The sequence below is a fragment of the Cherax quadricarinatus genome, chromosome 48, assembly GCF_038502225.1.
Source record: "Cherax quadricarinatus isolate ZL_2023a chromosome 48, ASM3850222v1, whole genome shotgun sequence".
NCBI classification, from domain to species: Eukaryota; Metazoa; Arthropoda; class Malacostraca; order Decapoda; family Parastacidae; genus Cherax; species Cherax quadricarinatus.
The window spans coordinates 13,930,507-13,949,795 of record NC_091339.1 but is presented as its reverse complement, the minus strand read 5'-3'; positions in this window follow the sequence as shown (position 1 = coordinate 13,949,795).

Below are 19,289 nucleotides of genomic sequence, written 5' to 3'. Positions count from 1 at the left end.
TCCAACTATTTTGATAATGATTGGAAGTTCTTTCAATGTCTCTCTAACATCTCGACTTGTGTGATTGCTCCTCCGGATGAGGAATTAATATTGTTATATTAACTTTGCTTAGTCCTTTTTTCTCTCAGCTTAGGTTTATTAAATGTCTGGTCAAAAATCATCACTTACTTCATCTGACTTTTTATTCTTCCTTTTTATTTCCTAGTTATCAGTTTGTTCCACTTTTTTTTGCCTAATTTCCTTATTCTCTGTTCCATCCCTGTTAAAAATAATAATAATAAATCTTGAAAATAAAAACATGTCTAAAAACATTTATTTTAATAATTTTAGGGCTTTCTTCGTGCCAAAAAAACGAAACATCAGTAGGAAAAAGACCTAAATTATTTTAATATGTTTCACGTATGAATTATGCATGATTTATCAAATTAAGTAGTATTTAATTAAACTTTCATTTATACATTTCGACCTCTGACGTTACCTAATTATACATGGTACTGTATACAAACACAGGTCAACCCCACACTGGGAAGTGATTCTGGGAATACCAACACTCCAGGAAAACTCTCTACATCCCTCGTAATGGAGATAAATGGCATAAAATATCGACACGATGGAAAAATAAACACAAATGCAATATAATATGACCCTTTATTGATAACGTTTCGCTCACACAGTGGACTTGATAAAGTCCATTGTGTGGGCAAAACGTAGTCAATAAAGGATCGTATTGTACTGTATTTGTGTTTATTTTTCCAACGCCCCTCGCAATCGGGACTTAATCCCTGTTGATGTCATTTCGTTACTGACGTTTAACTGTACGTAAATATAGTTTAGATTAACGTAATATGAAAAAAAAAATAATTTTTTGATGAGGTTTAGATCGTGCAAAATCAACGAACTTTATTTTTAGGGGAAAACCTGTCCAGTATGGAAGGGACGCTGATAATTATTATCGTGGTGAGCACTAAACCCGTAGGGATTATACAGTGCCTGTTGGGAGGGGGGGATGGGAGGCATACAGGCTCAGTTCAAGGAATTGGAGCACAGATCCCGTTCCCTAGATCAAGAGCCCCCTCACCCGCATCAAGGAACTTCTCTTGAGGGACGAGAGGCTGATGAACAAGCCACCATGTGGGACAACCTGGTGGATTGTTTACGTTGTCCTGCGTTCACGTATGTGTGAAATCTCAATTCACATATACTGGTCCAGACATAATTCGCTTTACCGAGAATAATCACATTTGGCTTCACTGAATTGTCATCAATTATTTTAACATGCAAGGGGCAGCAGAAATTCCATTAAGTTCAGTGTTCATCATTTTTTTGTCTCTGTTTTAGAGGGTTACGTGATGAACAAAATATTTATCAAGAGGATGGTCATTGGATTAAGATTCTCGTCAGGTGATCCTCCATGACTAATGGGCAAAATTATTCTCCTTAAATCAATTTATGCTGTACCCTTATTGCAACTAATCCCAGGACGGCTGTGATCCTCACATCGTGGGCGTTGTGAAAACTCTCCGTCCTTTCCCGAGTCCCTGTGTAATCAGTTAACTAACCCCCCTTCCTCCCTACTAGGTATAGATGTATAATAAAGCTATCAGTCAGTTTTCGAGAGGTTTGGCTGGGGCTCGAACCAAGGTAAACAACATGCGAGTCGTCCACTCTTACTGTCAAACGAATTTCGACGAGATAAGGAATTCGATTCCCGTAGAGTTTAGCGAAAAACAATTCTCAACAAACAAACCTTCGCGGCTGCCGAACCCAGAGTGAAATACGTCACGATATCCTTACTACCCTCCCTAGCCTGTCAGTTTAGGCTGACAGATTCCATCACGTACGAGACCCATCTTGTGTGATGGATATGACGGGTAAAAAAAATACCTATTTTTGTTCCGGCTATGAAACAGTCGTACAGAATAAAGTAACAACACACTGCTGATGTATCCCATGGTAGATAAAAAAAATATATACAAATAAATCTATTAACATTCACTAAATAAATATGTGATTAGAGCTGACAAGCGAAGGTTCACTACCTACTCGTCCTTTAAAGAGGAAAAAAGCTTATCCTGACTTTTTTCCTAAACACACAATAAGTGTAGTAAATATGATATACAGAATGTCACATCGAACATCCGTTAATGTCGACTCACCTCTGTTTACAAAGGTAACGTAAGTGTGTTTCTCTGTCCTGACTGCCAGTTATGATTACCAATAGCAGCGATCATAACCGCTTTTGGCATAATTTTGGTCCTTAGAATTTGCTTTCCTGATCTCAGTACGATTTAATTTACGCATAATTATCACCTATGTCATTATCCTTAATTAAATAGTATCCGAAATATATTACTGTCGTGCCGAATAGGTAAAATTGGTCAATTAGTAAGAACTCATTTAAAAATAAGTCCTTTTGTAAAATGTTCTCTTATACGTTTAAAGATTTACATTTTTTTTTCATTTATGTTAATTTAAAAATAAATAATTTTGTACCAAAAAAACCTTAGAAAATTTACCTAACCTTATTATAACAAGCACAATTTTATTTAGCCTAATCCAATTAAATATATTTTAGATAAGTTTACAGTAATTTAATAAACAACGAAATATATTTTTTACGTTAGGTTCAGAACGACTTTTGCGAAATAAAAAGTAATAACAATGGTTATAAATGACCATAATTTTTAAAGGGGTGGATCGGTAAGCCAGCGGAAGGCCTCGGTCAGATGACCAAAAGCTCGAAAGACGGGTCATCATCTGACTAAGACCCGCGTCAGGAAACATTTGTCCTGTTTCCTGACGAACCTTACCTAACCTAACCTAACCTTTTGCGAAATTACTGCACATGCAAATTTTTGCTTGCCTTATTAGGCAAGAAGGGTGTTGCTATTTAAGCCAAAATCGCAAGTTTTACCTATTTGGCACGACATTATCATCCCTAGTCTCTCTTATTACAATATTTTTCACATTATAATAAGTATATTTTTTTCAAGACAGCGTGGAAAAATATTCTCTTTATCTTATATTGAGCATTAAATAATGTTGACATTCGTCATGAAAGATAAGAAGTGCCTCCTGACGGGTCTTCATATTAAATGATGAATCGTAACTGACAGTCATGCACTGGATTACCGGTGTTGGGTTTTAAACCCCATTTCATAAAATAGAGGATGCTGCGAACATCAGGGTGGGTTACTGGATTTAAAGCCTATCGACTACACGAGTTGCTAAAGCTACATACACCTATACACCGCCTGTCAATAATACATTAATTAAGGGTTCTTCAGATCCTCAAAAGACAGGATTACAGTAAATTTTCAGCATATATACACAAGGATATATACACCTCTCTGTGTATATAACCTTGTGAACACAAAAGTATATCACCGATCTGCACTGTCATGTGGGGCGACTGTGTCTCATACAGAATGGTTGATAATCAGGTTTGAGATATAGAAGAGAACGATGTCTTCATTTCCTTGGAACAAGAGCGCTTTCCGGAATCATGGCACCCCTACTCCCTAGGGAAAGGTATATCCCATAAATGTTGAACTTAGTATGAAATATTATTTAGTTTACATACACATACAAAGCGGTAAACCCGTGTGGGAGTCATTAAGCCTATGGTAAGGGAGAGGACTGATCTTACGGTTCCTTACGAGTTAGGCTGCTGATGACTGCATAAGTAATTTAGAACTTATTAAGGGCATGTGAGAGGCATGCTAATAACCTTAGCCGTTGAAAGACCGTAAACAGAACAAAAGGTGAACAAAGATGCAACGACAGGTAGCAGACACAAGAACAGTGGGTGAAAAAAATGTGGATTGATGAAAAGTGTAAAGAGAGTCACAAGGGTGAAGAGAGTCACAAGGGTGAAGAGAGTCACAAGGGTGAAGAGAGTCACAAGGGTGAAGAGAGTCACAAGGGTGAAGAGAGTCACAAGTTGCAGAATACGCTTTCACTGCAGCAATGTTACGCTCTGTGAAGAGCTTCATCAAGTCACGTAATAAAACTGTACTCAGACGGAACTGGTGTTCCAGTAAACCTTGTTCTGTAACCTGTGTTTGTCTTGAGAGGAGCGGTGCAGCCAGGGTGGAGTTTGAAGAAACGCTTAAATCAGAGTTATCCTGGCCAATATTACCTCTGTTTCTTGGACTTTTATTATGGGGAGCGCTAAACCCGTAGTGATTATACAGAGCCTGATGGGGGGGGGATAGAAGGCATTCAGGCTTAATTCAGAGAACTGGAGCACGGATCCAATTTCCTAGATCAAGAGCCCCTCACCAGCATCAAGGAACCCCCTCAAGGGATCTGTTTCTTGGAAAAATCTCAGGGTAACCGTGAGCAAATAATCTCGCCAGACATGAACCTGTGATCCGCCAACGAATATTATTCTGAATTTAAGCAGACTAATTTATCCCTTCTTAATGTTTGGTCGAATCAGGCTGGATAAGCTGATAATTCTTGTGAAGACAAACGCTTTTTAGTGCAAGCTTTCATTGGAACGAAATTTCGTTCCAGTGACCCAGCAATAAACAGAGCAAAACGATGACCCATTGAAAGCTTCGTTCTGCAAGTCGTGTTTCCTTGTCAGCAGTATGCCATTTGAGTGCACCTATATCATACACGGTAAGAGAGGTTAAGTACCCGGGCATCGTAGATATTTAAAAAATCGTTCAAAAATTAAAAATTAATTACAAACTTTAAAACTATAACTCTGGAAAAAGCTCCCGGAAGTGGTGGAAGACCAGTACCTCGGGGCAGTGGTGGTGGAAGATCAGTACCTCGGGGCAGTGGTGGTGGAAGATCAGTACCTCGGGGCAGTGGTGGTGGAAGATCAGTACCTCGGGGCAGTGGTGGTGGAAGATCAGTACCTCGGGGCAGTGGTGGTGGAAGATCAGTACCTCGGGGCAGTGGTGGTGGAAGATCAGTACCTCGGGGCAGTGGTGGTGGAAGATCAGTACCTCGGGGCAGTGGTGGTGGAAGATCAGTACCTCGGGGCAGTGGTGGTGGAAGATCAGTACCTCTGGGCAGTGGTGGTGGAAGATCAGTACCTCGGGGCAGTGGTGGTGGAAGATCAGTACCTCGGGGCAGTGGTGGTGGAAGATCAGTACCTCGGGGCAGTGGTGGTGGAAGATCAGTACCTCGGGGCAGTGGTGGTGGAAGATCAGTACCTCGGGGCAGTGGTGGTGGAAGATCAGTACCTCGGGGCAGTGGTGGTGGAAGATCAGTACCTCGGGGCAGTGGTGGTGGAAGATCAGTACCTCGGGGCAGTGGTGGTGGAAGACCAGTACCTCGGGGCAGTGGTGGTGGAAGATCAGTACCTCGGGGCAGTGGTGGTGGAAGATCAGTACCTCGGGGCAGTGGTGGTGGAAGATCAGTACCTCGGGGCAGTGGTGGTGGAAGATCAGTACCTCGGGGCAGTGGTGGTGGAAGACCAGTACCTCGGGGCAGTGGTGGTGGAAGATCAGTACCTCGGGGCAGTGGTGGTGGAAGACCAGTACCTCGGGACAGTGGTGGAAGACCAGTACATCGTAGCAGTTGTGGAAGACCAGTGGAAGGCAATCAGATTTGCTCCTAGGAACAGAAGAACAGCTCAAATTTTCTTGATCAAGAGTCCTCCATTAGGCTATCATTTGAGTGTGAAACCGTGAGCCTGTTGTCCGTTTTGCACACATAAGAACATAAGAAAAAAGGAACACTACAACAGGCCTACTGACCCATGCGGAGCAGGTCCATGTCCCCACCCCCCGGATTATCCCAATGACCCACCCAGTCGGGTCATCCCCACTAAAGGATGGAGCACTGTACCAGACCCAGCAGCACAAGCTAGTCAGGTCCAACTCACACCCACCCACACCCACTCATGTATTTATCTAACCTATTTTTAAAACTACACAACGTTTTGGCCTCAATAACTGTACTCTGGAGCTTGTTCCACTCATCCACAACTCTATTACCAAACCAGTGCTTTCCTATATCCTTCATGAATCTGAATTTTTCCAACTTGAAACCATTGCTGCGAGTCCTATCTTGGCTGGAAATTTTCAGCATACTATTTACATCCCCTTTAGTTATTCCTCTTTTCCATTTATACACCTCGATCATATCCCCCCTAATTCTACGCCTTTCGAGAGAGTGCAGATTCAGGGCCTTCAGTCTATCCTCATAGGGAAGATTTCGGATACATTGGATCATCTTTGTCATCCTCCTTTGTACGTTTTCCAGAGCATTTATATCCATTCTGTAATACGGTGACCAGAACTGAGCAGCATTGTCTAAATGAGCCCTAACCAAGGATATATAGAGTTTGAAGAACAACCTGAGGACTTCTATTATTGATACTTTTAGATATGAAGCCAAGAATTCTGTTAGCTTTATTGCGAACACTAATGCACTGTTGTCTTGGTTTTAGATTACTGTTAACTAGAACTCCTAAATCCTTTTCGCAATCGGTAGTATTAAGATCTACATTATTTAGCTTATATGTGACATGGTTATTTAACTGTCCAACATTTAGAACTTTGCATTTGTCAATATTAAATTGCATCTGCCACTTCTCCGACCATTGCGTCAGTCTAATCAAATTATCCTGGAGTGCTCTGTCTTCATTAGAATGAATTGGACGGCCTATTTTGGTGTCATCAGCAAATTTGCTTATGTCGCTATTTATTCCCTTATCTATGTCGTTTATGTAAATTGTGAACAGCAACGGGCCCAACACTCCCCATTTATGCAAACTCTCTGCTGTCTATTTGTCAGCCATGCCTCTACCCAGGAAAAAAATTCTCCTCCTATTCCGTGCGCCCTAAGTTTCCTCAATAGCCTCTGGTGTGGAACTCTATCAAAAGCCTTACTGAAGTCCATATACACTATCATATTCATTACCATGATCTACCTCTTCAAACACCTTAGTAAAAAAAGTTAGTAAATTCGTAAGACAGGAACGCCCCTTTGTAAAACCGTGTTGAGAATCATTAATCAATCTGTGCCTGTCAAGACGGCTACGAATTGCTTCGGCAATTACTGATTCCATAAATTTTCCCACTATGGAGGTAAGGCTTATTGGTCTATAGTTCGAAGCCAAGGACCTGTCACCTGCCTTGTAAATAGGTATTACATTTGCCCTTTTCCACTTATCAGGCACTATGCCAGGATTGCTGCTTTTCTTTTTTGTTTCATGGTGACAAGTAATTCTTACTGGTGTCATCTTTCATTTAGCAAGCACTTTTAACTTCCCTGTGTGTTTCTTCAATAGCTCTTAGTCCCGTAATATTTCCTTTGTCATTTTTAGGAATATTTCTCAGAAATCGTGCAGCTGGTGCGGATACCTCAGAATCAGTAAAAAGTAACGCTTTACCGCGTATCATTATTTAAGTAGCCACAGGCATACCCATGCTGGGTATCAGTATTTAAGTTGCCACAGGCATACCCACGCTGGGTATCATTATTTAAGTAGTCACAGGTGTTCCTGTGGCTACTTACATGGACAGATTACAGAAACACTGTTTTAAACTTACAGTTCTCAGTAGAATTTTGATCATACAGATCTAGAAGTGAATGTCGACAGAAACATCTGCAGATAATTATGTCGAAAATGGTATGAATTACCAACAAGTTGATGATTAAGACCTATGTTCAACAGCTGGGTACCTTCATTGTAGAAACGTTTCGCCTACACAGTAGGCTTCTTCAGTCAAATACAAAGGCAACACTTGTAGTTGTGAAATAAAAATGACGTATTAGTCCATCAACCTCGGAAAAATATGCAATATTTTTCACTATTACACCTGCTGCCTCAGTAATTGACTGAAGAAGTCTACATTGTAGGCGAAACGTTTCATCAACAAAGATACCCAACTGTTGTGCATGTGTCTTAATTGTCAGCAGATAATTAACAAATATTCATGAGAAGTACTGAAGGTGTGGAGGGTCACACACCGCTTGGAGAGAGAGAGAAAGAAAACGGTACGATCCAAAGCAGGACGAGCCAACTCAGATCACCTGGATCAAGAACCCCTCATGAGCATCTAAAACGCAAATAGACAGCAGAAGACAGCAAAATTCCGTGAAAGGAATATTTGAGAATAGAACATAGCACATAACACGTAAAGATAACTTAAAAAAAAAGACATTAATCGTAAAATGTTGCTTGAAAAACACTGGCAACAATAACGCTGCAGAATGTATAACGAGTGGACATACCAATCGTTTATGGGGATAAAAGGCAGAAATGAAACGTACATCAGAGAGAAGACCCGTCAAGAGAGTCATCTCTGGATGTCCCTCAATATGTTTATCCATTATATATCCTGTATTCATCCAATATATATTCTTTAATAGGGCAATTATATATATCCTTTAACAGTGCCAGTGTATCGTCTAACAGTGCCAGATCAGTGATAGTTTATATATACTTTAATATTGGAATTATATCCTTTAAAAGTGAGAATAATCTTTTTCACTTAATCGTATACAGTGTTCCGACATGAAGAACGGTAAGAAGGGGTTTAGTGGACAGAAGAGGGTGACGACAAAAGGGGAAAAGATAACGGGAAAGGAGAAAGGGTCTGAGGAAATAAGGAGAGGGAGGAAGCGAAGGATAACAGAGAAGCGAGAAGGGAGATGAAAAGGGGAAGGAGAACGCTGTGGTTGAAAATGTGAAGAGAATGGACGGAGGGTGATTGAGAGGTAGAAGTGGAAGAGAGAGAGAGGGTAGTTGTTAAATATATTTTAAAAAATCAATATTAGTGACACCATCAAAAAGAGAGAGAGAGAGAGAGAGAGAGAGAGAGAGAGAGAGGGAGGGTGAAGGCGTGTCACAGTGTTCTCCACAAACTTTAATATTACTTAAATACTGAGGGTTGGTGAGGATAAAAACTGTTCAGTGACGAAGTACTACCTACAACACTATTACAAGTAAGCAAACTCTTCCACTGAAGTGAATATAAGCAATATCAGTGATATTTAAGTGTGGTATGGTGAAGATATGGTGTGAGTGAGGGGACAGCGGCAGGCCTATAAGTGACGTCACTATTGCCTTCACAGTGAGCATCTAATAATATTGTCTTTTGTGCTATGTACTAGCATCTGGTGCTTTATAACAACGTGACTGGTACAATGCAACATAGTGATTTGTGTAACATTTTCCTTTAGTGGAAAAGTGGATAGCATAAACAGTGTTTATTAAGTGATAGTGAGAAGGCAACACTTCCAACTCGTCGGCCACTGCCGCCCTCACTACCCACCCCGCTATAAACACCCCCACCCACGATACTTCACCTCACCCACGATACTCCACCCCACCCACAATACTCCACCCCACCCACGATACTCCACCCCACCCACGATACTCCACCCCACCCACGGTACTCCACCCCACCCACGGTACTCCACCCCACCCACGATACTCCACCCCACCCACGATACCACCACCCCACCCACGATACCACCACCCACTCTCTCTCTCTCCTGTGAACTTCATTGCAAACCTACAACGCCTCCTCTGGGATGACTTCACATCGCAAAATAGCAAAAATATCTACGCTATCTGGCTATTGTCCCAGTAGTTACTGCAGTGTTTGTGGGTATACCACAAGGGACAAAATTCTTCTTAGATGTAAGGAACCTACTTGTTCCAACTACTGCCACACAGATTGCATTCCAGAAGAATTTCGTTGCAGCCAGGTTGAAAATTTCAGAAAATTGAAGGATGTCTATAATCCTGTGGTATATGTGGATACAAGCCTGGAGCTACAGGAGGAAGGTTCAGAAGTCCTACCTCAGGAACTTCTGTCCAAAGACCAAGACTGCCCTCTTGGGCTGTGTTGTAAAGTTACAGCTAAGATAATCCATCACAGAGAAGCACTTCATGAGCTCCTCAAATCATTAGATAACCTACAAGCTATTGTAGAAGGTCAGTGCAAGCCTACATCAAGTGACGTAAGCTGCTCAGCTGATGGTGACACTATTGAAAAAGACTAAGTCCCACACTGAGCTCAACTCAGGGGTAAATAAATGGTGGAATTCTGTCATCGCTAAGGTCCCACAGACTGACAGAGTTCAAAACACTACCTTTGGGAATTCTAACACAATTCCTCTGACCACCACAGAGGGAACAAATCCTCTTCCCAGCAATGAAGGAAGCCTTGGATCTGTTAATTCTCCTACACCTGACATCTCTGCTTCAGCCACTGCCAGTCCACTTGACAGTGCACATACCATCTCTGATCCTACACCTGTCAGCACACGTGCCGACACTATTCCAGAATCTGGCAGCAGTGCTTCATCAGCAAGTTTTGAGTCAGGAGTTTCTCCACCAGAGATTGGTGCAGTTAATAATCAGGGAACTATCACTTCACCTGATCACCTACTGTGCCAAAGTACGAGCAGCAGGGACACATCTGTCAGAACTGGTAGAGGACGGGGCAGAGGACGTGGAAGAGGACGTGGAGGAGGAAGACATCTACAGCCGTCTCACCCTCCACTAAGTTCCAGCGGCAGAACCTGAGGACAAATCTGCAAAACACAGGAGGTGCAACAAATCATAGTCCACCCTCCCAGGCACCTAGGCTTCACTCTCGCTGTCACTGGAAGGGGCACGCTGCCATAACTGCCTGCGAGATACCAGTGCAATTACTGCTACAAGGACATCAGGAGGACCAGTGTCGGAAGAAAAAGGAACTTGACAGACAGGACCACCTGTTTAGAGACCTGTTCTCAGAACAAACCAGCAGGATCTCTGAATTGGTGAACACACTCACACGTCACCCACTCAGCTACTCCTATCCCAGCCCAGCAGGTGGTATTGTGCCTTATACAAGACCACAGACCTACATCCCTGCAGCTGCCTCAGTACACTACCTCTCTCAAGGGCAGGCGCCTTACATGCCCTACACACCCACCACCTCAAGCTGACCACATCATGAGGAGCCAGTCTATCAGCATCCTGTCGGCCAACATTAGAGGTTTCATTACTAATGTTGGAGAGCTCACACATAGTTTTGTGAACACTCGACGTCCCAACATGATAGCTGTTCTTGAAACATTTTTGGATGACAGGACTCCAGAAAATTTTGCAAGAATTGCTGGCTACACCTCATGGATGAGAAGAGACAGACAAGGGCAAGGAGGAGGTGTTGCTGTGTGCTTCTCTAAAGTTGTTCATGCCCAGCACATTGATGTTGCCACCCCTACACATCATGAAATGATGTTCTTCAAGCTATGCATAAACACTAGTACCTCTGTACTAGCATGTGCAATGTACAGACCTCAGTGGCAGCATGCAGGCCCCATCAACTTCCTGTCAACGTATCATAATTGTTGCTGACCTCAACCAACACCTTATACAGAGGGACTTTGATGACCTTCTTGCAGTATTTGACATGAGAAACTTTGTTGATTTCCCTACTCACATTTCTGGCTCCTCCCTTGACCCAGTAGTGAGTGATCTGGTAGAAGGCATAGTCACTTGTCAACCCATCGGCTACGTTGGATCGTCTGACCACAAGGCTGTTTATACGACACTCAAGATCTCAACAGAACAAGGTGAGGAGTCCACACGCAGAACCTGGTTATGGGAAAGAGGTAATTGGACAGCCCTTTGCTCTGACCTCGCCACCACCGATTGGAATGCTCTTCTCAAAGGGGATGTTGACAACCAAGTGAAAGCCTTCACTGGACACATCCTTAATCTACAAGAGCACATTCCTCACCGGCAATATGTGACAAAGCCTACAGATCAGCCTTGGTTTGGCTTTCGTTGTAGAGAGGCTGCTACTGCTAAGTACAAAGCATGGCGAAGGTATAAGAGACATCCTACCACCTATAACAGGAACTTGCACAGGCAAGCCTGTAGGCATATGGGTGATATTCAAAAGTGGGCCATTGCTAAATGGGAGGTGGACACTAAAAGAAAGCTAGCATCAGGTAGGGTAGGCTCCAAAACCTGGTGGTCACTGGTCAAGGACAGACAAGGTTATCTGCCTGATGAACTCATTCCACCTCTAAATCGACAGGATGGGACCACCTCTACTAGTAGTCAAGAGAAGGCGGACCTCTTTGCTGAACACTTTGCTACCAAAATACAAGTTCCTGATCCAGCAAGGGACCCTCCTTGGCTAGCTGCAAGAACTGTGTCAAAACTGTCAGTGGTGTCAGTAAGGCAGGAGGAGGTGCATTTCCTTCTCAAATCGCTTGACCAAGAAAAGGCTGTGGGCCCAGACAAGTTGAGCCCAAGACTGCTGAGAAGATGTGCAGACCAGTAGCAGCACCTCTAACTCACATCTTTCAGCACTGCCTAGTGCAGTGTAAATGGCCCTCTCTGTGGAAAGAGGCAAATGTAGTCCCTGTTCACAAAAAGACGAGCAGAGCAGAAATCAGCGAATACAGACCAGTGTCACTCCTGTCACTCACTGGTAAGATCCTTGAGACAATAATCTCAAGACAAATGACAGTTTTTTTTTTGACTACCACTCACTACTTTGTGATCGTCAATATGGCTTCAGGGAAGGTTACTCTGCTGCTGATCTGTTGTTAAACCTCTCCACTAAGTGGCACCAGTCACCGGATGAATCCAAAGTCAGCTGTGTGGTAGCACTGGACATTGCTGGTGCTTTCGACCGGGTGTGGCACCAGGGCCTCTTAGCAAAACTTCAAGCACTGGGAATTGCAGGCTCTACGTTATGTCTCCTCAGTGATTACCTTCATGGTAGATCTCTAAGTGTAGTTATCAATGGAACGGAATCAGCAAGACATCCTATTGGAGCAAGTGTTCCACAAGGAAGCATACTGGGACCATTGTTATGGAATGTCTGCTTCAACAACCTTCTTCATCTCATCCCAGAATCACATGCATATGCAGACGACTGTACACTGACATTCATTTATCCAAGAGAAGAAATGCCAGCTGCTCTAAGCTACATCAATCACCAGCTGAGAGCTTGGGGAAATAGATGGCAAGTAACATTTGCACCTGAGAAAACGCAAATGATCGTCTCTAGGCACCATCATGGTAATGCTGGTGCAGTAGTAAGGATGAATGGGAGGGTGTTGGCACCTGGAGAAGAAGTTGATATCCTTGGGGTGAAATTTGACTCCAAACTAACCATGAAGAACCATGTTGTAAATCTTGCAAACAAGGTAGCCAGGAAGCTTACAGCACTTCGCCGTATCTCGCATCTGCTTGGCAGTAGGGGTTGCAAGATTCTGTATGAGGCACAAGTACGCTCACACCTTGAGTATGCTCCACTTTCTTGGTTTGCCTGCCCCCCTCTCATCTGCGACTGCTTGACAGAGTAGAGAACAGAGCAAGACGTCTCATCTCTCGCCTGGACCCATCCTGGATAGATCTGTCATTTCAGCAGAGCCTTCAACACAGGAGGGATGTGGGTGGCCTTACTGTTATGTACAAGGCCAATATTGTCAAAGTACTACACTTGGATCCACTTCGAGGACAGCGTGAAACAAGCTTTTATGCCACAAGATGGGCAGAAAGCAGCAACTTCACTCTGGCTGTACCCTTCTCCAGAACATCACTCCATCTGAGATCATTTTTACCTAGGATGACTCGAGTATGAAACACATTCGTACAGCATAATGATGTCAACGAGATAAAGTCAGTTGATCACATGAAAATGCTGGCCCACAGATGGCTCCAACTTCATCCTGTTCCCTACTTGTATGTCTCATAACAAAAATGCTTTCAAATGAGGTGATGTAGGTAACAGCTCTTAGCTTGCCAATAAGGTTAGGAATCCTTAACCTGTAAATAGCTTGTCAATAAAGCTAGGGATCCTTAACCTTGTAAAACCCTGTGTAAAAAAACAAAAAAAAAAAAGAGAGAAAGCATATATGCGAGTGTTACAGAGACAGCTAGAGCAAGGAAGCAGCATCTCTTGCATATCACAACAGTCTTCTCGCCCCCACACAGAATTACTAATGAAACCCAGTGTGTGTGTGTGTGTGTGTGTGTCTGTGTGTGTGCGCCTGTGTCTGTGTCTGTGTGTCTGTGTGTCTGTGTGTCTGTGTGTCTGTGTGTCTGTGTGTGTGTCTGTGTGTCTGTGTGTCTGTGTGTCTGTGTGTCTGTGTGTCTGTGTCTGTGTGTCTGTGTCTGTGTGTCTGTGTGTCTGTGTGCCTGTGTGTCTGTGTGCCTGTGTCTGTGTGCCTGTGTCTGTGTGCCTGTGTCTGTGTCTGTGTGTCTGTGTGTGTGTGTGCCTGTGTCTGTCTGTGTGTCTGTGTCTGTGTGTCTGTGTGCCTGTGTGTCTGTGTCTGTGTCTGTGTGCCTGTGTCTGTGTGTCTGTGTCTGTGTCTGTGTGTCTGTGTCTGTGTGTCTGTGTCTGTGTCTGTGTCTGTGTCTGTGTGTGTCTGTGTGTGTGTGTGCCTGTGTCTGTCTGTGTGTCTGTGTGTCTGTGTGTCTGTGTGTCTGTGTGTCTGTGTGTCTGTGTGTCTGTGTGTCTGTGTGTCTGTGTGTCTGTGTGCGCGCGCGCGCGTGTGAGGTCTGTATATTCACCTAATTGTGGTTGCAGGGGTCGATTCATAGCTCCTGGCCCAGCCTCTTCAGTGGTCACTACTAGGTCCACTCTCTCCCTGCTCCATGAGCTTTATCATACCTCCTCTTAAAGGTATGTATGGATCCTGCCTCCACTATATCACACTCCAGATTGTTCCACTTCCTGCCAACTCTATGGCTGAAGAAATACTTCCTAATATTCCTGTGAATCATCTGAGTTTTCAACTTCCAGTTGTGATCTCTTGTTGCTGTGTCACAACCCTGAAACATTGTCTCTGTCCACCCTGTCAATTCCTCTCAGTATTCCTTCTGTCTTCCGGCGTTGTCAAGTTGGGTTCCCTTAACCTCTTCACGTAGGACCAAACCCCTCAGCTTCGGGACTTCTTGACGTGTTTGACGAGGTGTGGGTTGCATACTCCGATATGGGCCTGACGTACATGATGTACACTGTACAGTGTCGTGAATAACTCCTTAAATGTCGAAGCTCTATTTTCAGGTTTGCCAGGCGCCCATATGCTGCAGCAGCTATTTGGTTGATGTGTGGCCCAGGAGGTGTGCTCGGTATGATGCTCACCCCAGGATGCTTTTCCTTGAGTGAGTTTTGCAGCCTCTGACCTCTTAGGATGTACTCCGTCTGAGGTCTCCTTTGTCCTTCCCCAAGCATTATAACTTTGCACTTGCTGGGGTTGAACTCCAGGAGACATTTGTCAGACCTGGGTTGCAGCCTGCCCAGATCCCCTTGTAGGCTTACCTGATCCTCGTCCACTAGTATTCTCCTTATTAGTTCCACATCGCCTACAAACAGGGACACCTCTGACACCGTCATGCCATTCACATATACAAGAAACAGCACCGGACCTATGACTGACCCTTGTGAAACCCCCACTCGATACATGCACCCACTATGACACCTCATCCCATGCCAGCACACATTGTTTCCTTCCTGTCATGTATTCCATGATCAATTGCAGTACTTTACCCTCTTATTCCTGTGTGCTCCTCTAGCTTTTCAACCAGTCTCTTGTGTGATACCGTGTCGAAAGCGTTCTTACACTCCAAGAGGATGCAGTCTACCCATCCCTCTCTCTCCTCTCTTACTTCTGTTACCTTGTCATAGAACTCAGATAGGTTCGTGATGCAAGATTTCCCTTCCCTGAAGCCGTGTTGGTTGTCATGCATTATGCCAGTCCGTACTAGGTGCTCCACCACTCTTTTATTGATAATTTTCTCCATAAAATACATACAATATTTGTCAGCGACACTGGTCTATAATTTCGTGCAGCCTATCTCCTTAAAAATCGAGAATGCATTTTCTGTCTTCCACATCTCACGTAGTTGCCCTGTTTCGAAAGAGTTATTGAAGATTGTTAGTGGCACACACAGTGCATCTGCTCTCTCACTCAAGACCCAAGGAGAGAGATCTGGGCCCATCGCCTTTGAGGTATCTAGTTCTCCTAGAAGTTTCTTCATCTCTTCCTCGCTTGTGTACAGTGTGTTCAGCACTTGCTGGTGCACCCTACCACCTCTATTTGCTGAGAGCCTCTTTTGTCTCCACTGTGAATTCTTCCCTGAATCTTGACCTGAGCTCTTCACATACTTCCTGGTCGTTCCCTATGAGCTCCCCTCCTCCCTTCTTCCATCTGATTACCTGATCCTTGACTGCTGTTTTCCTCCTGACGTGGCTGTAGAACAACTTTCGATCGGATTTGGATTTGGATGCTATGTCATACTTGTACTGACGCAGGGCTTCTCTCCTTATCCATGCATATTTATTACTGGCTCATCGGCTGAACTCCCTGTTTTCCTGGGTCCTTTGCCTTCTGTACTTTTTCTGTAATCTAGCACACTTGTCTTTGGCCTCTCCACATCTGGTAAACCATGGGCTCACTCTGATCTTGCAGTCGTTTCTGTTGCCTTTTGGTACGAACTTCTCCACTGCCTCCCTGCACTTTGTGGCCACGTATTCCATCATTTCGTTTACTGCCTGTCTCTCTAGCTCGCTTACCCACTGCACCTCATTTAGGAATTGCCTCATACTTGTGTAGTCCCCTCTTTGGAAGTTTGGCTTCTCCCGTCCCTCTCGTGCTGCTTCACTCTCAAGACTGCGTGGCCATTTGTGCCTAGGGTTCTTTCGTGTGTGATATCTTCTATGTCTGAACTGCTCAATGTGAATACGCAGTCTAGCCTTGCTGGTTTGTCGTCTCTCGCCTCTCTCTCTTAACATGGTACATGAAGTTTACTAATACTGCCTCCAGCATCTTGGCTCTCAAACGTCTCTGGTCCCACATGTAGCTCCAGATTCTCCCAATCTCCTGTGTGTGTGTGTGTGTGTGTGTGTGTGTGTGTGTGTGTGTGTGTGTGTGTGTGTGTGTGTGTGTGTGTGTGTGCGTGTATTTGAGGCAACGCAAACTAGCCTGGCTGACTGGTTAAATTATTCAGACAAATGTCTGAATAATCAATTGAAAATATCAACTTCCACAAAGTGCAGTGAGGAGAAAATAACGTTGGAAGACAGAAAGGAGAAAGATAAGAGATAAAATAACGTAGAGAATTTACAAACGAAGAAAAGAAATAGTTTTGAATGCAAGAACGCGATTTCAAGAAAGGTCTCTAGGCAGTGAAATTATTTTTTTCCACGGGAAGCGCTAAATCCGGTAAAGGTTAATGGTGTTAGTGATGAATATAGCATAACACACATCCAACGTCCTGACACGAGGCTGCGGTGCAATCATGCGAGACTCCAGGATTTTGCATGTGTACATAAATTGTTGCTCTCGCCATCTGTGTGTTTCCACACCAATATGTTTTCTTTCAGTGTTGAATATTTGTTGCCAGAAATGTGGATATTACATTCGTATGCCAATTTCGTTGGTCCTTCCCAACCTATACATGCAATATTTTTTTTTTATCTTGACTCGGGATATAGTTTGGTTACTATATGCTGACACTTTGACCCCCTTAATAGAGGATTATTATATTTATAGGAAAGAGTTAAAACCTTAAGAGTCATATAACGCCTGGGGAGTGTAAAGGGTAGGGGGTAATTAGGTTTGATACTAGGAAATGGAGTGTAACTAATTACAGATTAAAAATATAACCAGTGGTTTTGACAGAGAAATTAGGATGGTTTGATCCTCTCGCGTAAAAATTAAACGATTTAGTTTCTAGCAGTAAATAAGGAATAGAATAAAAATTGTTTCTTCTCGATATACAACCAATGAGAAACTATCACTAAAATTAACATTTTCCGTTAACCTATACTACAGGCAAACTGAATTTAACCTTTGTAATCACCATTCTGAGCAGATTAAGAGGTGTGTTGTCTCGTGATTGTTTCTGTTTCTACTCAGTGCTCGAAAAAATATCTAGAACAGGAAAACATCACCGTACATTTCAAAAGATGCCTATATATCATGTTAGCATACAAAGCAAAAAAAAAAAATGAAAAATACAAATAATGAAACCTCAGAAAAAGACAAATTGGTCTGAGATTTCAGAAATATTAAAAAATTGGTCACTAGAGACCAACCCTCAAATAACTCCCCCCCCCCCAATTCCTAGTATATCATTCACACCCACTGAACATGTTCTGCTAGCCGAGGAGAGACATACTTGAGTCTGCTTCCAAGACGAGGTCTGTTGTAAGCAAGCATCCCTTAGCCATAAACCGAAAATCTTGTTCTTTTTACCAGTTTAAGAAGTTGGTAAAACAAGAAGTATCAAACGTACGTATCTTTACCGAGAAATGACATCTTGTACAAATGTATTGAAAGTCTACATGAGAAACAAGAGACAGAATATATAATTGAAATCATAGGTGAATTCAAGTCTTTCAAGTCAAATGTAAGTAATCAACCCACAACTTATAACTAGGTTCAACACCAGACTCATTATGTAGAAAATACATTACAAAAAATATGACAGTTCTCTTAAGTATCAAAATATGCAACACAGTCGGAAGTACAGAGTGCGTGTATGTGCGCAAATACCACCTAGACAAAATGAAGTCCACACAGTACAGTGGGTAGACACCAAGGCAATAAAAAATAAAGACCAATCGATCCTACATTTGCATAAGCAGAGTCCATAAAGCTGGACAAGTATTAAGTCCGCTTATTACTAAGGAAGCAGAAACAACCTTTTCCCGTGACTATACCTATAAAATTGTTCAAGTCTGTGTGATAGGCTATTTAATCGAGACAGAGCAACTGCTCCTTGTCCTCCCCTGGTCAGTGGCAAAACTCCACCAGACCTTCAAACAAATGTGAGAAATTGGTGGGGGAGGGGGGGTTCAAGGCTGCAAAAGTTAGGCTTGCCCACTTTTGTTTAGTGTGTGTGTAGCGACGTCAGTACCTTCCACCAGGTCAATGTTACAAATTAATACCATGCAAATCATACAAAACTTATAAAACAGCAAATAGTAGCAAAAATAATATGGATTATTTCAACAGACACTAACTATTGTCCCCAGGTGTCCAGTCATGATAAATCGCCTGCTACAACCTAACATTAATCATAATCAAACACCAAACAAACAAAAACAAATAATGTACAACTATACATTACACACGGCGATAGGTCACATGTCGCTGTGCTAAGGGCAGCAATATTTGTAATCAAAACACACGTTTTTAGGGCAGAGGTCGAGGGCACACGGTGGACAGACACGCATTTTCCAACTGGTTACATCTTGCTAGATATATTTCGAATTGAGCATCAACAATGAGCTTTTGTCCTACTTTGTACTATATTTATTTGTTGGGCAATGCCATAATGGGAA